The sequence below is a fragment of the Rhinatrema bivittatum genome, chromosome 5, assembly GCF_901001135.1.
Source record: "Rhinatrema bivittatum chromosome 5, aRhiBiv1.1, whole genome shotgun sequence".
Taxonomy (NCBI): domain Eukaryota; kingdom Metazoa; phylum Chordata; class Amphibia; order Gymnophiona; family Rhinatrematidae; genus Rhinatrema; species Rhinatrema bivittatum.
Window position 1 is genome coordinate 29,303,731 of NC_042619.1, and position 15,428 is coordinate 29,319,158.

The following is a 15,428-nucleotide window of genomic DNA, read 5'->3' on the forward strand; positions in this document are numbered from 1 at the left end:
CCATGGCTAAGCTTACTAACACCAGAAATAGAGCTCTCTCCATAGCGGGGCCTAAACTCTGGAACGCCCTACCATGCTACCTCACCACTATCATCGAAAATAAATCATTCAAAAAAGAACTGAAAACCTGGATCTTCAGCCAGACTTTCAATGATGATTTAAGCAATCCACAATTGTGATGCCTCATGCTTCCCATCCTTCTCCCCTCTTCTCTTCTCCGCTTACCTACCCCTTCCTCCTTCCATTACCTACCCCATCCCCCCCTCATTTCCTACTTTTCCCATTCAGACTTTCTTGTATTCAGAGCACGAGTTTGTACATACCTTCCTCGTTTTTCGTTTCTATTTTCTTTTTCGTTATTTGAATTAAATTATTTTTTAGTTATTCCTGTTACTTCCTTCTCCATATGCTAGTTGCATATACTTTTGTTTCTCAAATTGTTCTATGTATCATTGTTTCGTTCCAATGTAAACCGGGGTGAAGGCATGTGCTAAACCTCGGTATATAAAAGCTTCAAATAAATAAATAAAATAAATAAATAAAGAATATGATGGAAGATAAGATCGACACGGCCTACCTAGTCTGACCAATACCACAGATTCCAATTGATCTTCTGCCTTCCCTTATTTCAGTAGTGAAGGAATAAATCCATCATCATCTTTGGTGTGGATGGCATGCAGCACAGTACTGGTGCATGGACATTAAGGGAAGGAGAAACTCTCCAATCACCCAGTCAATATTTGTATGCATTGAGACATACACAGATGAAGTGGCTTGCCTAAGGTTACAGGCCAAAAAGTACTGAATTAATATCTCAGGAGTTCTGCATATGCTATAACCAATAGATGACCCCCCCAGCTTTCAGTTTATAATAGTATTGGTGCAAAAAATGGGTTAATTAGCACAAATCCTGTATGTGTTTGGTACAAAAGTATGTCCTTTTCTGTATAGCATTCTCTACAGCCAAAACAGTTAAAAAGTGTATGCAGTACAATGCCAGCATCAGTCTTTGAATAACACGATACAACAGACTTAGGATAGCTACTGAGGAACACTGGTCTTTCATTATGTACTAGTGGACCACTATTATCAGGTTGCTATAACTGAATACTGCCTCTACTGGTAAACATTAAATATTTTAGCAAATATGCAATGCACTTAAATACATATTGTAGCAAACTGCAAAACTAAATACAAAATTTTAACTAAATCAATGCTTGTGATGTTAAGCGCCTTTATTAAAAAAAAAAAATAAGAATATAGTACAAAGTGTGGTCAAGTTTGTAGTGAACCCAATGGTCAAACGCATTCACTCACTGTAAAGCCGGGGACTGGCTAGAGACGTGCAGGCAAAATAATTTTGGTTCTTTCATTTCCGGTGCTTTTTTTGGCTGAATTTCATTTTGAGAAAGGATGGAAGGGTGTATATTTTTTTGGTTTTTCAGAGGCATTGCTGATTAGTTTTAGACTTAAAATAAAAATGTCCCCATTAAAGTCAGACTGCACATTTGTTTAAAAAAGAATGCACATCCCTAGGAAGTCTTGTTAAACCCCAGCTCAGGTGGCCTATATATGAAATAAGATTGTCATCTCAGTCCTCTTCCAAGGACCATAGCAGAAGTATTCACACTGCAGCTCCTGTCAGATTCCTATGCATCTGAATTCTGCTGCAGACCCGGTCACTGACTTGTGACAAGGATACAATGTGAGAGAGACAGTAGAGCATGTTATCAATATTGCACTGGCACAAGACGGCTCATTCCAGTCAATCAGTACATAAAGAATTCCAAACAAAGCAGACAGAAGTGGGATGAATCCAGGAATTATAACTGAGTATATGAGGCCGCCACTGTGAAATCACACCAGCCCTTGCTGTAAAGCTGCCAGAGCATGACAAGACACCTATGCTTAAGATGAATTGTTGCACTAATGGCCAATGACAAAACAATACAGGTTGCATATGCTGCATTATAAGGGCTCATTATTCGAGAATACTTTCATCTGCTTTGTATGGTCTTGCTGGGCAGACTGGATGGACCGATTGGTCGTCTTCTGCCGTCATTTCTATGTTTCTATGTATGCATTAATGCTTTACCTGCCAACCTCATCAAGGTAAAGAGGGTCAAAAGCCAGGTTTGATTGGGTATTCAGCTCATATTTAGACCTTGCAGAATTGAAATCTTGTTCTTTAACTGAATCATCTTAAAATTGGTAGAGGTGCAAGAGTTTACCAAAGTCTGAAAAGAGACTTTGAAGATGAATATAGGGGTCTGAGAACAATTTGAAAAATGGAGGATTCCAGAGGGATTGGGAGGCAATGATTCAGTAAAATATAAGGAGACATTTCTGCCAAACTACTGAGATTGAGAGACACGAGTATACAAAAAATATTGAGAGACATGAGCATACAAAAAATATAAATCACTCATCTCGTGTATCTTGACATACCTTAACTTTTTCAGAATTTCCAATAATTGAAGATATGAGTAGCAGTACCTTAGGAAGGAAAGAAAAGTCTGCCAAGGCAAGAGCAACCAAGAAATGTGTAAGCAAGGTCTAGAATGTTCTATCCAGCAAGGACAAAAGACACTGAATACTACACTACACATTTAAGGGGCCTGAAAAATAATACAAGTTTACAGATTCTCTTTCAGAAAACAAAAATGGAGACTTGGCGATTATATGTGCAGAAAGAGAAACAAATACCAGGATGAGATATTGAGTTGTATGTACAGTTTTCCTGGCTAACAGGCTATATTCTAATTTTTGATTTGCATTATTTTAATTGCAAAGAATACCAGAGACTTAAAGTTACTGTGAGCTGATTCATGTGAAGCTTGTATAATCTGAGTGTTTCAGATCTACAGGCAGACTTATTAATGTGAAATTTCGACTATGTGGGAATTTGCCATTTAAACAAAAACTGAGTACAGTAGTGAAAGTTCTAGAGATTTTATGTGAAAATCTATGGCACATGGAGAATGCATCAATTAATCCAAGTCTATAGAGAAATCTTGCACGTATGCATTGATACATCATTTAACTTTAAACACTAATGAGTTTTGCTAACAAGCTGTAGCTCACTATGAAGATAATGAGAGGAAGATGTGAGAGGACATGAATACAGAGCATGTATGGCAGTGCTTCCCAATCTTTTCACGTCCTTGGCACACATACATTAACAATAATGCATGGCATACCAACCTCCATGCAGAGGTCTCATGGCCAAAAGAAGAACTAGGAAAGCACTAAAAGCTCCACCAGTCTCTTCCAAATTTTAGAACAAAGGATGAGGGGGGCACGGAGACACAAACCCATCATAATGGATCCGCTCTCTTTATAAACAAGTGCAGGATACAGGAAAAGTGTGGTGCAGCCAGCTCAGTTAGTTACCTGGGGTGCCACATGTGGCTACCAGAGCTCCTTCACTGCTGCTGCTCCCAACACAAGAATAAATCAAAGCCAATTCATACTCTCCCCATCTCACTCAGCCTGGAGATAGGACAGAGGCAGGAAGGATTCAAAGGAGGCAACTCAGAAGGGGGCCCCCAACAATCCATGCCTACTCCAGGGCTCATGATGTAGACAGGGGGGAAGAGACATGCATGATTACACAAGGTCTCAGAAAGGAGCTCCTACAAATTCAAGAGACACCAGTGGTGGATGTTAATGTTGTGAGAAGCTAAGAGCAGAGCCCAGGAACTGGCCTGCATTTGAGCATCAGGTGGCAGTAACTTTTCTGTGGCACATCTGATCAGGTTGGGAAACACTGATCTTCATCTTTGAGATGCTCCTCCACCCACAGCAACTCGCTGCCTCCTCCTGCTTCTCCCTACATTCAGTTCCTTACCATGCTTGGATGATGCCTCCCTCTACCCCATCCCCTCAGTTACTCAATGTAAGTAGACCTCCCCTTTCCTAGGCTCCAACTCCCTCTATAACAAATGCAGGAGAAGGCAGAAAATTGGGTTCTATGGGTAGCTGGCTTGGCACATGTGGCTGCCAGAGCTCCACCTCTGCTGCTGCTCCCAGCACGGAGTAAGTTATAAATCAGTGCTCAGCGCACGCTTCCCATCTCATTGAGCTTGGGGAGAAGAGCTACGATGGAAGGACTTGGTAGAGGTAAGAAGTGCTGTGTACATTGCACAAAGCTGGGCCCAACTGTCCATGGCCTGTATGCTGCCTGTTAATGCTCCCTTTCCAGAGATCACATGGCAGTTAAAGAATAGGGAGTTGCAAGACTACACGTGTTCAGAAAGGAGCTCCTGCATGTTTGAGAACCACTAGTGTCTCTAGTTACTGCAAGGCGTTGAAAGCAGGGCTCTGGTGCTGGTCTGGATCCAGACAGTGGCGACTTTTCTATAGCACGCCTGATCAGGTCCAACAGTACACCAATGTGCCATGGCACACCTGTTGGAAAACACTGCAGTATATATAAATCAGTACTACAGTCAAGCTGCATTACAAACTAAAAGGTTAAAATATCCAAACATGTATGCCTAACCTTCCCCACAAGAAAAAAAAATTAACTTACACTCCCACCCAGCAACCCACATATTAAACTTAAAACAAATTCTGCAAAGCCCAATCATCTGCACTGCTAACTGAAAAAACTAAAAATACCAACAGCCCACTTAAAAAGCAATCAACTCAGGAAACATTCTATCACCCAGTCTCCCATTCACCCAAAGGGGGCAAGCCCCACTGATTCACCCCTTCAGGAGCATCCCACTCCTGCTGCAGGATGCCTCTTCATGAGACCCAAGATGTGTTCTGCAGAGTCCCAGCAGAGTCCAGCCTCACTCGGATGGCCATTCCTAGAAGCCTGATGGCCCCTAATTCTCTGCTCAAAAAGTACATTTACCTCTAGCTACAAACATTTGACATCTCACTTTTACCAAGCTGCTGTCAAAGTGGATTTACAATTAAATTTATAATGAATTTCCCATTACATTAGTACCATAGTTTACAAGTATGATAGGGAAACACAAAGGGGGGGGGGGCATAGTCTGGAGGAGGATATAAAGATATAATAGAAGGGAGTCGGTCACGGGCTTTATTATAGTTGTCAAGATTGATGATACTGTGTGATAACCCAGTTCATTAGTCAAATTATACATGGAGGTCTCCATCACAGATTTTATGAGTTGTTTTTTTTTAATTTAGGAAGAGGTCTGGCTGAACAGCAAAGCCTTAATATTTTTCCCCAAAGATAAGTACAATGTCTCAAGGTATAGGGATAGTAGTATCTTGTTTCATAGTTTTGGGGCACAGCAACTGAATGCACAGAATCAGGTGCAAGTTAACCTGGTAGAAACTAGATGGGAAGAGAATAGGAAAGCCATTTGAGAGTAACAAAGTTCTTTATTGGGGTGGAGGCAAGAAGACAGAGCAAAAAGTATCTTGGGCAGTTGACTTAAGATTAGTCTTTTGTCGTCATTTGCTTTGACCCCTACCAGGATTCTTGCAGCTGTACTTTGTAAGAAGTTTGAGATTACATTGCGAGATGCTGTGGAACAGAGAACTGCAGAAATCTAGGCGGCTGGTTATTAGTGCGTGTATGGTAGCAAAGTTATGTTTGTCAAAGTAGTTGTGAAGTTGGAATATCTGCTGTCAATAAAGAAGGTTCTTTCCACTGTAAGGTTGAGATCGCGAATTCCCAGACTTCATACTGAATCCTAACAGGATAATTTTAACCCAAGCATGCATACTCCCATCAACGCGAGTATTGGCATGCGAGTGGAGATATGCCGCAATCTTATGGCTCCCGTCTACAGCTCTTAGATTCAAGAGCTCATCAGCCTATATAGTGTTTGAACGGACATCGATTCACGGAAGCTACAGCATGGAGAACACAGGAGCAGTCTAATCACCAGCGAGAGTCTTCAGTAACCCGTCTTCAGATAAGTAATTCAGACTATTCATTAAGTCCATTGACATCCCCTGAAGAAAGACCGTGACACGGTCAGAAACAAGGCCTTGTCGGGTGGACTTTTAAAAATGTTTTTTTATATAAGTCGGTATTATCATTACAATTTAGACATGCAACTATAGGAATCAATCTCCCAGAGATTTTACAGCGAACTCTATAAATTTAAAAAAAATCAAATAAGGTCGGAGGTGGAAAGTTTATGATTAAACCAGTTGAAAGGCATTACAAGCCAGTAATGCCTGAAAATTTTATGAAACATTCCACTTCCCCCTTTAAAAATTGTTGTTTATAAGTTTTGTTATTATAAGCAGTATATAACGCAGGAGAATTTTCTTCCCGAAGTATTCAATATACCATTGAGTAAAAAAAATACACGGACACTTTATATTTGAGTTTGCAATCTTAAATAGTGCATGCACGTTTTAAAATGCACCTCCTGTGTGTAAATATGCGCCTAATTTTAAGAGATTGCTCAAGAAAACATTTTGTGTTATCTTTCCTAGGGCTTTGCCAGCTTTTACATGCGGATTTTAAAATATACTCGGGAAAGTGAGAACCCAGTTTTTCCCCAATTAGTCCACTAGTTTGCCCAGTTAATATTGGTCTTCAAGGCCCCTCTGGTTCTTCATCCTGCACGACCTCCAAGTTGAACCAGACCCCCCCCTGGTCCTGGTAAGCCCTAAACTCAAGATCTCCAGACTTGCTCCTCATCTGGAACAGCAGCAAAGTTACACAGCTAAGCCGACACACGCCTCAGTTCCCGATTTTAAAATACAGAGTTATGAGTATAACTGTTGGCCCTGCGCTGGAACACTCAGGTGCCACCCATGCCTTGCCCTTCTCTGCCCTCTTATTTTTGACATGCGCATGGGTATACGCGAGTACTTTGCGGCTTTCTAAAATCTGAGTTGCTTACGTGCAGCCCACATGCGTGTGTATGTGGGCAATTTCACATGAGCAACGCTCTTAAAATCAACCTCTTTGGTTGTAGGGCAGTCCCTGATAGAGAAGGCAGGGATAGAAGAGGTGTCCTTGAATGTTTAGCCAGAGAAGTGCCGATGTAAAACTCATACTATCCAAGTGAAAATTGTTTTCTTCTGAAGGAAGCAATAAACTAAAAAGATCAGTTTACATTTTTTTTTCATATTCCTAAACAAAGGCTGAAAACTATTACTCCATGTTTTCTGATTTTCAAGTACTGAAGGCCATAAAACAGTGCTGATTATTGGAAGAAATTTTGATTGCAGAGGAATACGGTTAGTCTATTTGCACGGAAATAGAAAGGAAACTCTGCAGGTACAAGAACTGAAGCATGACTAAAGTCAGCATGCCAGATGGCTATGTAGGTCAGGTAAAATTAGCTGCTGCATTTCAGTTCAGTTTCATATTTTATCACTTAAATTGTAGTTAGATTTTGTATTTACCATCCCACCGCTCACAGTAGTTTCATGCAAATGCAGAATTCAATAGAGCTCAGCTACAGAAAACTATTGTGCCAGTTTCTTTTGCTATCCTTATTTCTAACTACTTAATACATTACAGACTTAGAGTATTCTTTTTAAAAGTTAGAAAACTGTATCAAACTCATTTCCTCCTAAAATGAACAGTTTCAAAGCTGATGACAATTGGTAAGTTTCGGAGTATAAAACCCAGTGCAGAAAAGCTGATGTTAACGTTTGCATAATTTGTTCTGTTACTGAAGTATCAATTTTTTAAAAAGGCAAAGGTGTTTACCTGTAACAGGTGTGTCTGTATAAAGGAGGACAATTCAGCGATACAAGTGGGTGATGTGATTGGATGGTACCAATGTGAAACATGCTCTCAGAGTTCAGAAAGACCTAGACGTCTATGTAAGAATTGCCATCCTAGGTCAGACAGAGGGACCATCTAACCCAGTACTCTGTTCCCATGAGTGGCCAATCCAGGTCATAAGTACCTGGCAAAATCCCAAATAGTACAGAAAGCCCATGCTACCAACATCCAGGGATAAGTAATGGCTTTCCCCAAAACAGGAATAAGACAGATGAATCAAAAAAAAACTATTACGCCTTGAAGATCCACCAATACCAATTCAATCCGCGAGCACTTTTCCAATATGTTGCTTCCATCATCACTCCCCCAGCTAACTTTAACTCAGGTAATGAGGACAGAAACAGATGCGAAACACTTGCTACCTTCTTTCAGGACAAAATCAATACTATTATGAACCGCATCTCTACCTCACCCCTGTCTAACTTCTCTATAAACAATACACCACCATCTATTAATACTACACATAAACTACCCACACACAATACAAATCTAAACAGTCCCTGCCTTGCAGCACTTACAAAATTTGAACCTACCACGATATTAGAAATTGAAGGGATTCTTAGAAAAACCAAACCAGCAACACACCCATTTGACATCATGCCTACAAAAACCCTCCTTGCCATCCCTTCTAGAATCTCAAAACATATAACTAAGATTCTCAACAAATCCATTACCTCTGGAATTGTACCTGTACAACGCAAACACGCCATAATCAAACCAATATTAAAGAAACATGATTTAAACCCAACTGAAGCAGCAAATTTTCGCCCTGTATCGAATCTACCTTTTCTGTCTAAAATATTAGAGAAAGTGATCAACAAACAACTCACTGATTTCCTTGATGAAAATCATCTACTCTCCTCATTCCAATATGGATTCCGAAAGCACCATAGTACTGAAACACTTCTCCTAACACTCTCAGATACTATTCTGAAAGCTTTGGACACTGGTCATTCATATATACTCGCCCTTCTGGATATTTCTTCGGCATTTGACACAGTCAACCACAGTATCCTTTTAACCCGCCTCTCTCAAATTGGCATCACCGGCACTGCTCTATGTTGGCTCAAATCTTTTCTTAACGACAGAAAATACAGTGTAAAAATTGGACATTATGAATCCAAACCCAAAAATCTATTGCAGGGAGTACCACAAGGATCCTCTCTTTCTTCCATGCTTTTTAATATCTATCTCACTCCCCTCTGCCAACTGTTGATGAAACTGGGTCTACCACACTTTATTTATGCAGATGATGTGCAGATCCTTATACCTATCAAGGACTCTCTTCCCAACGCACTCAAAACATGGAAGTCTGCACTGATGGAAATTGAAAATCTTCTAACGGAAAACTCATTGGCAATAAATACCAACAAAACTGAACTTCTCATCATATCGCCACAAAACAACAACTTTACTAACCCTACGCAACAACCTCTATCTGACACACTCTATACAACAAGTACGCAGCCTTGGTGTAATAATTGACAATAATTTTACACTGAAAAAATTTATCACCTCCACCATAAAAAATGGTTTCAATAAGTTTCATACACTGAAAAGGATAAAACCACTTCTACACCCAAATGACTTCCGGACTGTATTACAAGCTACTATATTAGCTAAACTAGACTACTGTAACTATTTTACTAGGTCTACCAAAAAATGCAATACAGCCACTGCAGATGCTACAGAATGCAGCTGCGTGACTCCTCATGAATACACACCGCCACGAACACATTACTCCAGCTCTTCAATGCCTACATTGGCTTCCAATCGGATTTAGAATAATATTCAAAGTCCTCACCCTTATACATAAATCATTATACAATCCAGACATGAATTGGTTCTCTGAATGTTTTATATTCCATACTTCAGTCCGACCTATTAGAAAAATGCACCTGGCGAAACTAACTACACCTAAACATAAACAAATAAAACATGTCGCAACCAGAGAACGAGCATTTTCGATTGCAGGAATTAATCACTGGAATAAACTACCTACAGATCTACGCCAAGAGCCATGCCACAAGAAGTTTAAACAGAATTTTAAAACGTGGCTTTTCAAAAAAGCATACAATTTGTGAACTCTTTCCATGTTATTTCTTATATCATATCATGACATTGTATAGAATAATTTCCCTTTCCTTCATTCAGTTTATTTGCCAACAACACTTAACACTCATTTTGGTAACATTTATTTCAAATTATACTGACTAATAATAGTAATAATCAGTCTTTTAATCTTGAATTTAAGAAATCACTAATTAGTATGAGTTACCCTCAATTTTGTCATAATTGAACTGCTATTTCTATACTGATATTTTTGATCCTCCAGTACCCTACACATACTTGGATGTATTGTTGAGTTTTATCGTGTATTAACCTAATGTATAAGTTACATTATTATTGTTTACAAACTTGTTTCGCTATAATTTAATTTTGATTGTAAAGCTTGTTGCTAATTTAATGTTCTCTGTAAACCGAGGTGATGTTTGCTAACAAACCGCGGTATATAAAAATCCTTAAATAAATAAATAAATAAATCTACCTGATTAATAGGTTTATGGACTTCTCTTTTTTTAAACCAGCTATGTTAACTGGCTTTTGAGCATTATGTATTCCCAAGCAGCTGCTGACCCACAAGCTCTCTCAGTCCCTTACAGTCCAAGCTTCTACTCTATGGGGAGGAGAGTGAGACTGTATGGCTGAATTGTGGTAGTCTACAGAGAATACCTGTTACAGGTAAGCAACTTTGCTCTTTCTGTGGACAAGCAGGTATGATGTCAGTCACAGAAGGGTGGATTCTTAAGCTAAGAGCTGCGATAGAAATTGCTTTTCTTGACCTGGCAATAAGGCATCACAACCTGGAATGAGGAGGCTGCAGGGAGAAAAGCAATATAGTCAAATAAGTTTAAGTACTGCTTGGCTGAAATGACTATCTTGCCTGGACAGAGGACCAAGCTGCCGCTTTACAAGTTTCCTCAGTAAAAGCAGAGCAAAGACATGCCAACGAAGTTGTAGGTCTAACCTGGAGCACGTTAACTTTGATAAGGTGGTGGAGGCCTTCTTTAATATAAGGATAAGAACATTGCCCAGTCATGACTTTCCTTAATTGAACTTGTCTCTATAGTTTACTACCTTATGTATGCATACCTCAGTTTTCACTATTTATGAATGTCAAACCTGTACACCAATTATGAACTAGTGATTTCCACATGGAATGACGATATATAAAACCTAAATAAATGCTGTCAGATCATGTGGAAAACGAATGCTTGGTGACTGACACTCCCTGATTTACTGTACGTCTTAGATCTAAGTAAGATACCCCTCTTTTTTTCCTTCTCCCAGTTAAGGCAACCTTGTTAGATTGTAACTTTTATGCTCCTTCAAATTGTCTCTTGTTATATGGTTGGTTATAGTTCTGCTTCGTTCGATGTAAACTGAGTTGATTTGATCTGTATCAAGAAAGTCGTTATATAAAAGCCATAAATAAATAAATACAATCTAGGGCATGCAAAACTTGTTCACCTTTAGTCGAATGTGGTTCAGGGGAAAAACATGGCAGTAGAATTGGTTTAAATTGAGAGATTACCTTTGGTAGGAATTTTGGGCAAGTCTGAAGTACTACTCTTTTTATATATCTACATATATAGAGAGTGAGCTATTAAAGCCTGCAGTTTGTTCACTCTGTGTGAAAGCTGCTGCTGATATTGCTACTAGGGATGTGAATCGTTTTTTGACGATTTAAAATATCGTCTGATATATTTTAAATCGTCAAAAATTGTTAGGGCCACGATACAATACCAATTCCCCCGATTTATCGTCAAAAAATCGTAAATCGGGGGAAGGGGGAGGGCAGGAAAACCGGCACACTAAAACCCCCTAAAACCCACCCCCGACCCTTTAAATTAAATCCCCCACCCTCCCGAACCCCCCCCCCCCAATGCCTTAAATTACCTGGGGGTCTAGCGGCAGTCTGGAACGGCCTCCTGCAATTGAATCATGTTGTCTTCAGCCGGCGCCATTCTGCGCCGCCATTTTGCAAAATGGCGGCGGCCATAGACCAACACGATTCGACTGCAGGAGGTCGTTCCGGACCCCCGCTGGACTTTTGACAAGTCTTGTGGGGGTCAGGAGGCCCCCCCAAGCTGGCCAAAAGTCCCTGGGGGTCCAGCGGGGGTCCGGGAGCGATTTCCTGCCGTGAATCGTTTTCCGTACGGAAAATGGTGCCGGCAGGAGATCGACTGCAGGAGGTCGTTCAGCGGGGGTTCCGGACCTCCGCTGAACGACCTCCTGCAGTCTATCTCCTGCCGGCGCCTCCTGACTCCTGCCGGCGCCTCCTGACCCCCACAAGACTTGCCAAAAGTCCAGCGGGGGTCCGGAACGACCTCCTGCAGTCGAATCGTGTTGGTCTATGGCCGCCGCCATTTTGCGCCGCCATTTTGCAAAATGGCGGCACAGAATGGCGCCGGCTGAAGACAACACGATTCAATTGCAGGAGGCCGTTCCGGACCGCCGCTGGACCCCCAGGTAATTTAAGGCATTTGGGGGGGGTTCGGGAGTGGGTTTTAGGGTGTTTTAGTGTGCCGGTTTTCCTGCCCTCCCCCTTCCCCCGATTTAGCTACGGACCGCCGCTGGACCCCCAGGTAATTTAAGGCATTTGGGGGGGTTCGGGAGGGTGGGGGATTTAATTTAAAGGGTCGGGGGTGGGTTTTAGTGTGCCGGTTCACGATTTTAACGATTTTCACGATACTCTAAACACCCAAACGGCGACGATACGATTCCCTCCCCCTCCCAGCCGAAATCGATCGTTAAGACGATCGAGGACACGATTCACATCTGTAATTGCTACTACTGTAATAATGGCAGAAAAGAACCAATTGGCCCATCCAGTCAGCCCAGCAAGCTTCTTTTGGTAGTATCTGCCATGCAGGTTTCTTCCATGTTTATCTTAAGGATAGTAACTGCCACTCCATGCAGATATCCCCAAGCCTTATGATAACCCATAAAAGATTTACAGCTAGCAACATTTTTAGTGGGTGATGAGACTTCTTCAAAATTCTAACAGTGCTGTTTGATATGTTATGCTTATAGACTTGGCTGTAGAAGCAGTCCTGTGCATATTCTCTTATGTCTGCATATCATTACTAGGGATGTGCATTCGTTTAGAACGAATTAGGCAATTTCAATGAAACTGCCTAACTCGTGTTTGGGAGACCCGAATCTCGAAAAGGATTTTTTCCAAAATTCGGGAAAAATTTGTTTTTCCCGAATTTATTAAAAAAAACCCCCTCCAAAACCAACCCTTCAAATTTACTTAAGTACAACCACCACCATCCCAATTCCCCCCCCCCCCCCAAGACTTACTAAAAGTCCTGGTGGTCCAGCGGGGTCCCAAGAGCGATCTCTCCCTCTCGGGCTGCCACTAATCAAAATGGCACCGGTGGCGCTTTGCCCTTACCGTGTGACAGGGGCAACCGGTGCCATTGGTCGGCCCCTGTCACATAGAAGGAGCAATGCGAACAGTTCAAAAAGGTAGCTTCATGAGCTAAACAGTCAGGTTTATTTATTTTAAAAGTATAGCTCGCACTATCAGGTCCATGGTGTAGGAGGATTTCTTGCTGGAAGATGTAAGTGATGTAGACCCTTCCTCGAATCTGGTGACTAGAGGATGTTGGGACATTGGGCCAACACTGATATGCTGCTATAGCACTTAAAAACAAATTCCAGAGTTCACTTATTACTGCACTTTCAACAGCCAAGCTGTAACAGTGAGTTGAAAACATGGGATGGAGAAGGGATGGGTTGCTCTGTGTGATCAGGCTTGGAAATATTTCCACCTTTATAGGTTCAGCAACTGCTAGATGTTGGAGCCATGAAAACGATATCTGATATGGCTAATAGGGAGCTATTAGAATCATGTTTCTTGTGTCTTCTCTCAGTTTGAGGAGTGTTTTGGATATTTATCCACATTTGATTATTCACCATGTCAGAATAATCAGTGAGATATACTGTAAACCAGTGGTTCTCAACCTTTTTTCTGTCGGGACACACCTGACAGATTATTCTCACAGAACACATGACCATCATAGGGCTAACTGTAAAAGTATAGTTTGCATCCACAAGAACCCCCCCGACCCACAATTATGGATGTAAATCAGAAGTATAGTTTGCATCCACAAGAAACCCCCCAACCCACAATTATGGATGTAAATCAGAATTATGACATTCTCCGTACAATTCACCTTACAAAAAAAAAAAAAAAAAAGATATTCTGGTTCTAGTGTCATCTCAGTAAAAGCAACACAAACTCCTACTACCAGGCTCAATAGCCCTACTTAGGAAAAGACAGCAGTTTATCACAAATGCATGTCCTCTTGAGAAAATACAACAAATAAGACAGATACAAACACTTACATGCTAGTAAAATACCTCACCTCGGTCACATACACAGAATCGACCTAACACTCCCAGGATCTGCAATAATGCACACAAACTAATCCGCACAAAGTTACATCTGTATTATGGCATGCACTCAAACAGTAACAACCCTACCTATGAAAAGGAAAGTCTACAAATATTAAATCAGGCCCTAAACACCAATACACCTCCTATTAGGAAAACAGAAATAGCCAAGCAGCTATAGCCCCCAACATAGAAATAATTGTATAACTATACTAATAAGTGGAATAAATGTTTAACAGCTATGAACAGAATATCCAAAAATTAAACTCATAAAAATTTAAAATTCTCCAAACACCAATAAAACATTTCAAAAACAGACACATCACATAATATTCAGTAATTAAAATGGCAGTCAATCAAGAAAAATAAACTTAAAAAGCCACCTTTACTAACCCCCCCTCCCCCCCTCCTCCAGCAGCTCTCCTACTCCTCTTCCATGCAGGCCAGTAGCACATACCAGAAGCAATAGTAGTTGCTGAAGCTCTGTACTCATGGTCCTCTTCCTTAGGGCCCATGTCCAGTCTGTCTCTCTCACACACACACATACCAGTCACACCCCCATGACCAGTTTCTGTATCTCACACACATCAATCATCTCCCGACCAGTCTTTTACACACACACACACACACACACACACACACACACACACACACACACACACGTCACCTTCCCGATCAGTCTCTCTCTCATGCATACACACACACAGGCTTCCCACTCCCATGTTCTATCTTACATATACAGGCTTCTCACTCCCATGCTGTGTCTCATACACCCAGGTTTCTCACTCCTATGCTAGCTCTCGCCACATGCACAGGCTTCTTATTCCCATAATCACTTTCTCTAGCACATACCAGTCACACTCACATACCAGTTTGTGTCTCACACACCAATCATCTCCTGACCAGTCTCTCACACACACCCCAGTCACCTTCCCGAACAGTATCTCTCTCATTTACACCCACACACAGGCTTCTCACTCCCATGCTCTCTCCACATGCACAGGCTTCTCATTCCCATAAGCACTTTCTCTCAATCACACACACACTCCAGTCATCTCCCTGACCAGTCACTTCCATTGTCTCTCCTATACACACACACACAATCACCTCTCTGACCAGTTTCTCTCAATCACACACATGCTCTCTCTAACACACACTTACATAGATGATCTCAAGCAAATGCTCTCACTTTCACACAGGCTCTCACTCACAGTTA

The 15,428-nt window shown here is 41.2% G+C and overlaps 1 protein-coding gene across 4 annotated transcripts in view; it reads right to left on the reverse strand.

The window, feature by feature from the left end:
* PAK1 (p21 (RAC1) activated kinase 1) overlaps window positions 1-15,428 on the reverse strand; it is a 205,146-nt gene that overhangs the window by 89,532 nt on the left and 100,186 nt on the right. The gene's annotated exons all lie outside the window — the stretch shown is intronic.